The sequence below is a fragment of the Triticum dicoccoides genome, chromosome 2B (assembly GCF_002162155.2).
Source record: "Triticum dicoccoides isolate Atlit2015 ecotype Zavitan chromosome 2B, WEW_v2.0, whole genome shotgun sequence".
NCBI classification, from domain to species: Eukaryota; Viridiplantae; Streptophyta; class Magnoliopsida; order Poales; family Poaceae; genus Triticum; species Triticum dicoccoides.
Genome location: NC_041383.1, coordinates 318,279,485 through 318,293,311, shown reverse-complemented (window position 1 = coordinate 318,293,311; position 13,827 = coordinate 318,279,485).

Sequence of the window (13,827 nt, the reverse complement as noted above, 5' to 3'; positions counted from 1 at the left end):
TATTGGCAAAAAATTGGCAACCAACCAATTGGTAGCCAAACTTGCCAAATGTTGGCAACTTCCAGCTTTGCCAAAAATAGGCTTGCCAACAATTGGCATGCCAAAAATTGGCTGCAAACCAATCAGCCTCTATATGTCTATTAGTTCTATACATTCTTGGTTGATTGACTCGATATTTGAATCTTGATACATCGCTTGTGTACATATCTAAATGGGAGTACACATTATGCTGCGTGTGACATTTGAGTTGGACATGAAGTGTTCCAAATATTCGAATTCACCTTAAACTGGATTCTAGTTTCTGAATTTGAGTATCGGCATTTGTAAACCATATTCATATATGACAGTGGGATACATCTTTGTCATCCTTTTGAAGATATATAAAAACACATAGAATGATTTATAAAGATTCATATAGGAATACAAAATGGAATCGAATTTAGTTGCTAGGGTAAACGTGGATGCTTATTGTCCCAAAATTCGAAAGAAGCAGCAAAATATCCACTCCCACGTCGGCTGTTGTTTGGGAGATGGAAATTATTGTCTACCCATTACACGGAAAATCCAACGGCCCTATTTCCACTGCTCTAAATAGGGGTAGGTTAGTAACTTCAATTAGACATGACACGACCGCCTCTGAGCCCATTCCGACACGGTGGGCGTCAAACATGGGCGGCAAAACACATTTAATTCAAGCTCATCTAAAAGACCTCTATTTCTCCCTCTATTCCCCATTAATACACAGTGGGCGGCAAAACAAACTCGACTCGGCCGAAATCGATGTAGGCAAATATTTTCAATAGGGTCAGGTTTGTAACTTCACTCAGACGTGACACAACCGCCCTACCTGTCAGCCCCGTTCATACACCATGGGCGCCAACCATGGGCGCCAACCACCCTCTCCTCGCCCGAAATCGCTCTGGGCAAATATTGGCGAGATGCGAGATTACCGTCCTATCCCCAACCGACGACACGTCCAAATTTTAAATGGGGGCTAAGTTCGTAACCTTCCCATATTTCAGACATGCGCGTCCCAAAAACATAGTTCCCCATACCTCTCCCTCCATTTTCCCATTCATGCACCGTCCGCGCTAGAACACCCGATCCCCACACCAGCCTCCGCCCGCCACCCCATCCATCGCCGCCGTCCTCCACCACATCCATCGCCACCGTCCTCCACCATGCCGGAGTGCCTACCAAGACCGCGTCGTCCACTGCTAGAGATGGACGTTTCTCATCCACGGCTACGGAGCAATAGCCTTGCATCGCGTCCTCTCGCTTCATCGGCGCCATCGTCCTCTTTGCCGGGGCCGCTCACACGACCTTCTCTTCCACCGCAACGGGACTTATCCCCCGATGCACCCGTCTACCGTCGTAGATCTGCTTCAACGCCACCAACAGCGATCGCACCCCCAATGCCTACATGGCGCCGCAACAGAGGTGGTACTTCATATCTCCTCAACTTTTTGATCTCAACCAGAAAATAGATCTTAACTTGGTTACTCTACTTTCCTTTCAGCTCTTAGAATTTCGTTCTTAGTTCGAAGCAAACAATGGATGCTAAATATCATTTCTCAGGTTTGCAGCTTCAAATCTGTCATGGCACAGCCATAATACGGTATAATTGATCATGCTTAGGGTTTAATTGATCATGTTGGTTCCTTGGTGGTTTCTTTAATAGAAATCGGAGGGGAAACCCTCTTTTGCTAAATAAAATATGCTTAGAGTTTCCCCCTTTTATGATCACTATATGATCAGAATACGTGCTTCGTGTCATAACAACACTACTCCACCCATCAAGCTAAACAAGCTTAGATGTTCAAATACGAATCTGATATTATTAAAACAGAGTTGTTTAATTGGTCAGCTAAATGTTCCTAAATTAGTTTCAAAAATGCATGTTCACCGCTCGGGTGTGTATCTCTATAGGGTGCCCATGGTGGGCCGGCCCACCCTGGGATTTTGTGTCATCCCAAGCCCCGATTCCCCTCTGTTCTGCTGCGCGCTTCCGATCTCTACTCGCCCCCAGCTGCCTGCCTCGCCGGCGAGTTGCTGTCCCCGGACAGCGTGACTCTAGGAGGAGACGCCGAACTAACAGGAGGCCAGGAGCCGCTCGCCCAACAGCGTTACCGCTGCCCGGGCGCGCCATCGTGCCTACCTTCCCAGTCCGTTCAGGGCTCAGGCATGCAGCACCCACCAAGCCAACCCGATTTATCCTGAGATACGTCCTCAACACTCATCAGCCACTCGCCATCACCCATTTTCTAATTGATTCATTACTCATTAGGCAGGACTGTCATTAGGGTTTGTTGTGTGCTCAGTGCTACCTACACTTAATGGTTCAAATGTACTCCCTCCGTCCGAAAATACTTGTCATCAAAATGGATAAAAGGAGATGCATCTAGACATATTTTAGTTCTAGATACATATATTTTTATCCATTTTGATGACAAGTATTTTCGGACGGAGGGAGTAATAATCTTTATTACCTCTAAAGTTCACAGGGTTTTCAAAATTCCGGCCCTCGGAACAGAAACTAGTCATTTTGGATTGTTGGTCATAGTGACATTGACCTAGATTACTATTGCAAGCCAGGTTTGTTGACAATTTTACTTGTCTTTCTTACTCATTCGATATAATATCCAATTATTCATGTCGATTAGTTGCAAACAATAAGTGTTAGACAAAGTTCTTCATTCAGATTTTGGACGGTCTCTTACTGCAGTTACAATTCTGCATACTTGTCCTAATAAGCTCACAAGTAAATGATTGATTCACTACATCTATGCTTGCCTTGTCATATTTGTTGTCAATATTCTTTTAGGGTGGACCACCCTGTTTCTAAATAGTGGAACCGTAGACATGAGTGAATAGTATTTCTCTATGTGATCTCTTCCATCATGTGTGGGTAACGAACACTGCATTGTATAGAAAGAAAGTGTCATTTCCAGCTTTTACATAGGTTTTGATCTTTTACATGGAATACAATCTGCCTACTTGCTTTGTGTCGCACTACCAACACTCCACCCTTGAAGCTAAACATTACGCCACTCATAATTGCTTAGTTTATTTGTTCAAATACGAATTTCATATGATTCTAATGTTCCTACTTTAGTTTTGAAATGTGTGCCTGCCTGTTATAGAGACATAATGGGTTTGTATTTCTGTGTGTGGTCTGGTCAGCACGGTTGGGGAGGTGAACTTTTCATATGCAGGGGTTTATAGGGAGACACTCTCCGAGTTGAATCCGCAATGCATTCCATAGATAATCTGACTACTTTTTATGTTTTCATGAATCTCAGATTCTGAACAGCATCATAATGATTATGAGCTTGCGCGCATGAAAAGAATAAAGCAGAACAATGCCATGGCTGTCAAACTTGGCATTAAGGGACTAAAATCAAGTCTGGATGCAATGCAATGCAAACGCTCTCCACCTACAGATTCATACTCAGAATATGATCCTAACAGTGATTCTGAGCTAGAGGGAGACCTAAGTCAATGTAGCTCCCTAGTGGAGGAGTCAGAGGAAGATGCCCTATCTTATTCACCCATCAAAGTACTTGCTCTAACTTTCCAAGGTTACATTGCTCGTGCATATCTTGCAACTGATGCTTTGCTTTGCTTCTACTTTGTTGAACTGCCATTAGCTTAGTTTACACATCGTGTATGTGAATACGCCCTGCCTATCCATTTTCAGTCCATATTCCATCTATCATCATACCATATTTATCCATTCAAATGTTGTTCTTGTGTATCAGACGTTCAAAAGGAAGAGGGCGACTGCTGATCGTGGAGGAGCACAAGCAAAGTATTTGGAAAAGGTAGTGGCACCTGATAAATCAAATATCCCATTAGGTAGTTGCAATATCACCTTACCCACAAAATACCCCAACTCTAGCAGACTCTAGCCCTACTACACTGGTCATTTCTGATGCCCCAACTCTACAGACCCCAACTGCAGCAAACAGTATGATTATGCCAGTTGACATAGCACCAGCTGTACGATGCAAAACCCCCATTCCAGCAAAGAGTACACCCAATCCAGTTGTCAAATCCCTTTTTGGACTAGAGAGAGCCCCAATTGCAGCAAATAGGACCCCTGTTCCATTTCTTCCTAGTTTAGAAGACGAAGCTTATGTTTCTGTCAGGAACTTTGTGCACATATTTCCTTCATGGAAAGATTATATCGCAGACACAGAACAATTTCCAGTCTTCCTCCGCAACTTACGCATAAGTAATGTACTAATTATTCATGGTCATTACTGCATATGTTTCTGCTAACAGAAGACACACGATTTCATTCTTTTAAATAGGTGAGGAGCAAACTGGATTGTGATGATGAGCAAGAGTTGGTTGCGCTTTTCAAGCACTCGTTGATGAAGTATTGTTCCTACCTGAGGCAAGCGCACTTCGATGGCAAGCCTCTGAACGAAATTTCTGTAAAGTCTCCGGTGCTACATTTATCCGACGATGACTGGAATAATCTTGTTACACATTGGTCTCGGCTACAGCGTAAGGTAATGTCTATGATATCACATCACAATTTGAACTACATTTCTGCATTTGCCTTAATGTCTCACTTGTACGTAAACTGTTAGCAGAAGAACGTTCGTTCTCAAGGGACCACAAAATCTCACAACTATACTGCACACTGCATTGCTCTTGTGAGTACCTCTTGCACTGTATGACCATACTTACTTTCATAGCTCTTTGATTATGTAGCATCACTGCACATGTTAGCCTTGTAATCGTCCATTTGGTGGACATTATAAGATCCATATGGACTCTTACACAAATTTAGAATCAACCCAATGCTTTTGAAGAGGTTTAGCTCTGTAGTCCTCTTATAAGGACTGAACGTGGTCTATCACTGTACTTACATTAACAGCTACTCCCTCCGTCCCATAATATAAGAATGTTTTGTACAGTACACCAGTGTTCAAAACACTCTTGTATTATGGGAAGAGGGATTGGTTCATTTTGTAGCATTCTGCATCTTATCTCCCTCGCCCACCATTTACTAAAAAATATCAGATCTATATTTAATCTTACCAACAAGTAGAATCCACAGACAATGCCAGTGGAGAAGTGTAGCGCGTTGCTCTTGTCAGTACATTTTGTCCTGTAATGCTTGTACTTCTAGGGATTGGTAGTTGATTATATAGCATCAATCTGCATCTTATCTTCATTATCCTCTACCCCTTCCAGTATTATCATATCTATAATTACTCTCTACAAAATGTAGAGTACATGCAATGCTTATGAAGAAGATTCTGTGCTGAAATTCTGGAGTTATCCTTCCCTTGACATGGAGAAGGGCATTATAAAGCCGGTGTTAACTGTTAATGTAAGTAAGTCCTTCTAAAGCCTTTATCCTCAACTATTGTTTAATTTGCTCATACTCCCTATCATTTACTGCTGTTTAGTTTGCTATTTCTACCAAAATGCATGTTCGTAAGAACCGTAAGTTCTAAGTTTTACTTGTAAAACCAAATTTCTTATTCATACCATGCACATTACTTAATACTCCCTATATGTATCCTTGGTTTTGTGGATCTATAATCCAGTGTGTGGTGAAGCAGCCCATGTTTGCACCTTGTCGTCTCTAGTTTTATCTTACTGATGTGGTTGATGATATGAACAACATGCCATGCACATTATCTAAAATAGATACAATGATTTTTTTGCCCTTCATCTATGCTTGTTATGTTGACATGGTAATCCAGTAGTGTGGTGAAGCTCCCCGCATTATGAACAATGCCAAATTATGCTATTGATATTTTGAACTTACTCTTTATTTTCTAATTTGAAATTGGATAGAATTGACAGAACAGTTATCATCTTTGTTTATACACATGCAAAACCTGTCATCTCTCTGCTTTGTTTTAGGGTGATATGCCAGATGGCATGCACAAGTCTGCTGAAGGCTGTGAGACAAACCCAACATATATTGCAGCAAAGAAGGCAAAACATCTTGAAGATAGCGAGACAACCCCAAAGTCTTGTCTTGATGCAGTGTTCAAGTTACTTGAGACTAACAGTCAGACAAGCTCACAGAATTCGTTATCTGAATCAGTTCGACTTCTTCAGTCGCAAGTTCTAGCAGAAAGGCATTCTGCAACTCAACTTCAACTTGAAGTCCTATCTCTAAGAACGATTGCAGGGAACCCAATGAGAACCTCATCGCTAAACAGCTACACCTGGAAGCTATGACCGACATGCTAGGCCGGTCTCACAGCCTTGCTCAGCAGCTTGCGCAGCAGTTCCCCCGCAAGGCTAACCTTTCTTGAACTGTCTTGGAAGTGGTCTCGGTTCAGTATTATTTTGTTACGCTACGATGGTGCCCAGTTTTTGTAATCTGCTTCTTCATTGCGCTTTATGATCACTGGGCGAACTTCGATGCCCAGTGGATGTAATATACCTTAAATCCTTTATTTTATACTATAGGTTTATTCTTAGTTACTATGCCGTAATTTCTTTATTGTATATAGTAGGTTTGTTCTTAATTCCTACTAGTTACTGCCATCATTCGCTATCTGAAAGAAAATCAGATGTAGTCGACCGGGCCGAAACATTCGACTCTAACGAGCCAGGGTTTTAGCGGGCCACAATTGGGCCGGCCTGCGTCTTTCTTGGACCCGAAAGATTGGGTCCTTCACACAGTGTGGCAGGCCCAAACTTACACCGGCCTATATTTTAGTTGGGCCTTTTGTCGACCGAGCACTTAGTTTGGCCCACGTAGCGTTGGGCCATTAACAGGCTGAATATTGTACTGGCCTGTTACGGCTGAGATGAAACCACGGGCCTTTAGCAGGCCAAAATGCATGTTGGGCCTCAATTTTCACTAGTCGTCGACGGGCCTTCAGCAGGCCGAAATGTAGACCGGGCCGTTATGGGCCCAGTTAGCTCACGGGCCGTTACCAGGCCGAAACATATCTTGGGCCTTAGTTGGCCCACTGATATCATGGGCCTTTAAGAGGCCGAAAGCTTAGTACATGCATCAACGGGCCGAATTACACGACAGGCCTTTAACGTGCCAAAAGTCATGTTGGGCTTAACTGTTGCCACCTTTAGCACGGGCCGTTAGTGGGCCCGATGTCCAGTCGGACCATATCTGGCCCATGGGTAGCACGGGCCATTCCCAGGCCGAAAGTCACACCGGGCTGAAATGGGCCCATGTCTACATCAGGCCTCTAACAGGCTGGAAGTCACTGGGCTGTAGTTGGGCCTGAATATTCAGCGAACAATTAACGGGCCAGATCTGGCTTCGGGCCGCAAATGGGCCCAAATATTGGGCAAACAATTAATGGGCCAGATCTGGCTTCAGGCCGTAAATGGGCCCAAATATTGGGTGAACAATTAACGTGCCAGATTTGGTTTCGGGCCATAAATGGGCCTTTATTAAGCAGGCCATTATTGGGCTGGCCCACTAGTACCTGATTAAGTTCTACGGGCCTTTGACTGGGACGGCCTTTTTAACCTATATGGGCCTCTGTTGGGCCCAGCCACGTGTCGACGTACCGTAGGCATGTCTCTTCCAATGGACGGGCGACATCTGGCCCACTAATGAGCTCACAGGTGTTCCCTTCGGCCAATCATAATTTTACACGTGGAAATTTCCCATTGGTCGGGGCTGTTAACGGGTTATTGGATCCAAAATCCGACCCGATAGCTTAACGGCGTTTTGTTACGGTGGATGCCACGTGTCGGTCACCCTTGACGAAAGCACTTCTGTGACGCGCGATTTATCGTCAGGGAAGTGGACACTTCCATGATGATAATTTTGGTAATGTCATTGAACACTTCTATGATAGGACAGGTATGACTATCTTGATTCTGTCATAAATTTGTCATGGATGTACATGCATGACAAAAAACGCGACCTACTGTGACAAACACGTATCATCACGAAAGTGTTTTTTTGTAGTGTAGGGCACCTTTATATAAGAGTCCAAACTGTGTTGCATTCACATCGTGCTGGCTCCATTCTTCTTCTCCAATTACTTCCCTCTGCATGCTAATTTAGTGAGGAGGCATCATTGACCGTTCAACGTTTCGGGTACCGCTACCCTCGTTGGCATTCAAGCTGTATCAACATAAATGCGTGTCAAAAAGAGAAGTTGAATGGTTAAACGAGCCCTCATGTGTGGATTCTCTTGGGCTATTTGAGCCCAAACTAGCTCAAACTAACTCTAACCCCTGGGTCCTAACAGGGCCAAAGAAGAGAGAGAGGGTTAAAGTAACAGAGTTGGTTTATACCGTATCATCTTAAATGCTATGATACTTTGTGTCATGCATGGCAATAAATATGATCATCTATGATACTAGTGTATAATAGTACTGTGCACCATCGAGATAGTATCATACACTAGTATCATATGCGTGATAGTACTAGTATACGATACTCCCCATTCTAAGTAGCCTTAATATTTACTCCCTCCGTTCCTAAATATTTACGGTGTAGAATCACTCATTTTGCTCCGTATGTACTCATTACGGTGTAGTCACTTGTTGAAATCTCTAGAAAGACACATATTCAGGAACAGAGGGAGTATTTTCTAAGTAATACCATTGGATGCAATGAACTGACAAGTGCATGCCATGCTAGGTACGTCTCAAGGCATTAAAAACACACACGGTCCACGTCTCTTATTGGTTGATTCCTTTTTCATGTCTAGAAACAAGAAATGTCATCGGGTTTGTTTTGGGATTTTTTGATTTTCTTAAGATGAATATAACTAGCAATCGCCACAATAACCGTAAGATCTGCATCCGACAGTGGCACCTATTGGACGCAAACATTAATAGAAAAGAATTGCCACAAAACTTCCACACCACGCCCCACCCCTACACATAAAAGATTGCCACACGAGCATTCGCAATTGCCACGGTTGGGTTGCGCTTGGCTCTTCGCCTCTTCGAGAATTAGAACAATGAAGTTACTACTTCTACAGTATCGAATCAGCTGTTGCATGTCTCGTCCACCACGTGGGCAAGGGAGAGCTTGTTGTCTGTGAGCCACCACGCGCATGGGTGAGGGAGAGGGCGTACTACTACTAATCAAGATTCTCCTTGTTGTACGAGTTGACACGACACATCATAGTACGGGCTAAAAGACACACATTGTATAATATTTGCTGCAGCCTCTAACATTTACCCCACCACGAATTAAAATATATATTCCTCTCTTGACCAGATCAGCATTCAAACTACAATAACCATGATGACAAGTAGGGCCAGAAGATTATTTTAATTAAAAAAAATTCTTCAAGACGGCCTCATAGCATGGAGACGACTCCAATGATTTTAAGTTTAGAGGCAAGGTACACGCTAGCCCAAGACAAAGTATGAAGATAGCGGTTCATAGAGAGCTTAAGGCCGATAGGCAACTTAAGGCCCGTTGTAATAACCCGCTGTAATAGTATTACTTGTATCATAAGGTAGGCTTAACTAGTCACCGAGCCGGACATTGTCTATAAGCCGGCCCGGACTCTGTAAGCCGCAGGGCATCGACCCGTGTATATAAGGGGACGACCCACTGGCGGCTTAGGGCAAGAAACAACTCATCGAGAGCCAGGCATAGCGTATCTCGCTCCTTGGTCATCGAAACATCAATACCAACCCAACTAGACGTAGGCCTTACCTTCACCGTAAGGGGCCGAACTAGTATAAACCCTCTCGTGTCCTTTGTCCTGTTTAACCCCTTCAAGCTTCCTAGTTGCGATGGCTCCACAACTAAGTCCTTTCACGAGGACATCTGACGTGACAATTCCACGACAGTTGGAGCCCACCATGGGGCCAGCGCACGGTGGATTTGAGTTCTTGATGGGCAACTTCGAAGGGCTCAAGGGATACATAGTGGGCCGGATGATCAAGAGTCGTCGTGGCAAGATCTACATCGACAATGAAGGTTGGGGCCCCGATGCCGGCTCAATTGAGTACGGGTACCGGGTCCCCTTCGGAGGGATCCGCGTCTTCATCGGCCGGATCGGTGAGCCGGGGCCTGAGCCGGAAAACTGCACCGACTTCGTCGAGACGGCTCAGAGTGCGAAACCCACCCGAGTTCAACCCGGCATGAAGCGCATCTTTGTGGGCTGCGTCCATGGAGAAGAGCTTTCTGAAGGCCCGGAAGACGTTGGGGAGACGGTCGTCCCCTGTGACGGTGACTCGTCCACCGGTTCAACAGATTCTTTGTATCAAGTTCAAGATGGTGCACTCAGGGGCTGTTCCAATGGCCTTAGTATTCTGGACCTCTGTGAGCCACCAAATTGGGCAGGAGTCTTTATGGCTGGGACTAAACCCGGACAAAACTCTACAGCCACGGCCGCAATTACTTCCAGGTTAGTAGCAGCCAGGGCAGGAGGCCCTGTGCGTCCGCCGGCTCTAGTGCTGATAGACCTCATGGACAAGCTCACGACCTTGTTAACCGCCATGGTTATCCCTGCAAACAAAGATGAGCATGACGTGGAGGTAGCACGGGTACGTGAGGAGATAGCTCAGGCCAAAGAGGCCTTAGCAGCTGAGGATACTAGGCTAGCCACGGAGTGGGCGGCTCTCGATGCCCGGGCATAGCGGTTACAGTCAGAGGCTTATCAGCTCACAATGAGTTTAAACGCGTCCAATGAAGTAATGAGGAGGAGACACCAGAAGGCCCAATCCCGGTTGCCTCCGAATTACGATCCTAGGGTTCTTTTTGCCACACCCGGGGCCGACCCAAGTAACCCGCCCGATGCTAATCAGTTCATGACATCCGGAGCGGGAGAGCCGGCTGAGCGTTGGGAGATGCCACCTCCTCATAGGAGCACGGGACCATCACATTATGTGTCAATACCGCCGGGTCACTTTTCCAACCCCATGGAGAATTTAATCGCAGCATCAGCGCGTCTGGCGACTCTTCCAGTGGATGGCGATGACCCAACAGCGGTGGAGACCCGGAGGATCAGGGAACTCGTTCAGACAGCCCTGGCTCAGCAAGAGATCTATTCTTATAATCGGGATAGATTTCATTCAGCTCCTCCGCCTTGGATGTCACCACCTCGTCAAGACCGGAGTCAGAGTTACAGCAGGCACATAGGATCTGAAGTTTTGTCACGCGACATCCAACGCCGTGACTAACGTGGAGGCTATAACCCGGTGCAAGATTGAGTATGTCGGGAGAAAGAGCGAGCGGCTCAGCTGGTGGCTCAACAGACGGTACGTCAGGATATGCCGAAATATCCAACGACTTCTACTGAGATGGGAATAGCCACCAGAGCCGGTGGCTTTTCTTGTTTGGTACCGGCTTTGCGCAATGTGCGCCTGCCCAAAGATTTCAAGGGAGCTCGAAAGGTGCCGAATTATACGGCCGACTTACAGCCTGAAGCGTGGATTGAGAGTTATGAGTTGGCCATGGAACTGTTGGAGGTCAGTGATGTGGCAATGGCTAAATACTTCACCATGATGTTAGATGGAACGACCCGGTCTTGGCTAAAAGGTTTACCACCTAATTCCATTGGTTCGTGGGAGGAGTTAAAGGCCTGTTTCATCCGGAACTTCAAAGACACCTGTAAGCAATCTATGACGGTCGTGGACTTGACAAATTGTAAGCAGGGGGAAGGTGAGTCTACCACCCATGGGGTATGCCGGGTCAAGGAGATAATTCATTCATCTGATAAGATGGATGCCGGTTCTGCAGCCCTTATATTGGAAAAGAATTGCAGCTTCAAGCCACTAAGGCAGAAATTGGGGCGCCTTAAACATGACTGCAAGGATATGGGTACGCTAATGGCGGCTCTGGTTAAATATGCCGATTCTGATAGTACTAAGGATCCCGAGTCTGACGATGAAAAGACAGGGAAGGGAAAACGGAATGATAGTAGAAAGGGCCAACAGCACAACCCGGAGGGTCAAAACAGCAATAAGCGTAAAGCAGATGACAACCCGGAACTTGTGGCTATTGTTAATACACAAGGTAACAATCAGAGCATAAGGGTAAGTGGCCTCGATCCGGCGGGTTGTACACCTTCCTTCATAGTCTATGGAGTCTAGGAGGCCTTGCTAAGTGATATTCGGTCGTGGGATATAACCCATCTTCGGTTTTACTATACTTGAGCCACCGGCTCTTATGATATATATGTTTTTTGACAATGTACATATTATATAAAGTAATAAAGTAGGACCTTTGTCCTTTTTTCACCCTAAAAAATGTGTATATGTCTTTTTGACAGGTAGTGGAAACAACCAACAGGGACCGGATCATATCTGAATCCGGCTTTCTCTTTGCACCGGCTTATGATCATATCTGAATCTAGCCATGATCACTTGTGGGCTTCCTGTTCAAAAATAGGTCGTATCCGAACCAAAGAGAACATAGCTGTCGATACCCACTTCATCGGCATACTTGCCAAGCCTAGTTGGGGGCTTCCTGATCATATTTGAATCACAACTTAACCCCTTTAGGTCTGACGTGGATCGTATATGAATCAGTGTCATTAAACAAATCCTATGGTCACTTGGGGGCTTCCTGTTCCAACATAGGTCGTATTCGAACCAAAGAGAATATAGTTGTCGATACCCACTTGATTGGCATCGCCACGCCATTGGGGGCTATATGATCGTATCCGAATCTTAGCTTAACCCCGTTAGAACGGTTTACTGATCGTATCCGAATCAGAGGCATGTAAAAGTATTTTGATTATTCTGATACCTTGTGGAAAGCAATTTAAGGTGTTTTTTGTCTTGCCGGTTTAATATTCGTCACCCCAGGTTATTTAAGTACCGGGTGAACATTATATGAGCCGGGAAGATCATTCAAGAATTGCAGAATCAGGCAAGCAAAATTTAACACGCCAAGGAAGTATGGGCCAGGAATATACAATCACGGCAACTTACGGAAAGCGTTAAGTAATAAGAGCATGCACGAAGGCATGACAAGCATTAAGCAGTTCTTTCTACACTATTATAAGATTCCCCGAGTCTGAATTGATGAAGCATTGTTTTTTGGCCAAACACCCGGCGATTTACTCCTTCGGCGGGCTTGAGGGCTTCGGGTTATCCTTCGCCGCTTCTCAGTCGGTTTTTTTTTCCGCGAAAGTTGATTAAGCCCAATCAATGCCGCTCAAAGCTTCAAATCCAGCTTCATCATCTATTAAACCGGCCGGGTCCACTTCAGGGGCAAAAGTATGCTTACGAATTGGAGGGATCAAGCTGATTTGATCGTATGGAGCGTCTGGGATTTTCCGGTTGTTGCTATCATAAGCCGATGCATACTTGCTGAGGTCAGTATCGTTTCAAATCAGGGTGGCCACCAAACGTATGGCTTTAACACAAGCGTGGAAGTCATGATCATCAAAAGCATTGTCGTCTTCCTTTAGACTCGGATATCCAAGAGCAAGGTCTGCCGGGTCTAGTTCTGGGAGCCATGCTTTTGCCCGACTCAATGCGGCTACGGCCCCGGCTCTTGAAGATGAACGCCTTAAGTCTTGGATCCGCTGAGGTAGAAAGGCAAGGCTCTTCACAACATCTTGCTGAAGGCGGGGGTGTGGAGTTGATAAAGCTACAACGGCCAGGGCACGTTGTGTCCCGGAGCATAACTGTTCCACTAACATGTAAACAGCTTTAAGCTTGATCAGCATGTTTTGCTTCAGATTGACACTCCTGGAGCCTGTATGTGTACAAGCATAACAGTAAGCCAGAAGTAATTATTACAATAGTCATTGTACGGTTGCGATGTTAAAACTGTGTTACAAAAACTTACCAAAGATGGCTAAGGCCATTTGGGATATTTTCTGTTTTAAGTTGGACAGCTCGGCTGTTGCTTCTGCAAGAGTTGTTTCGGCTGTCTCG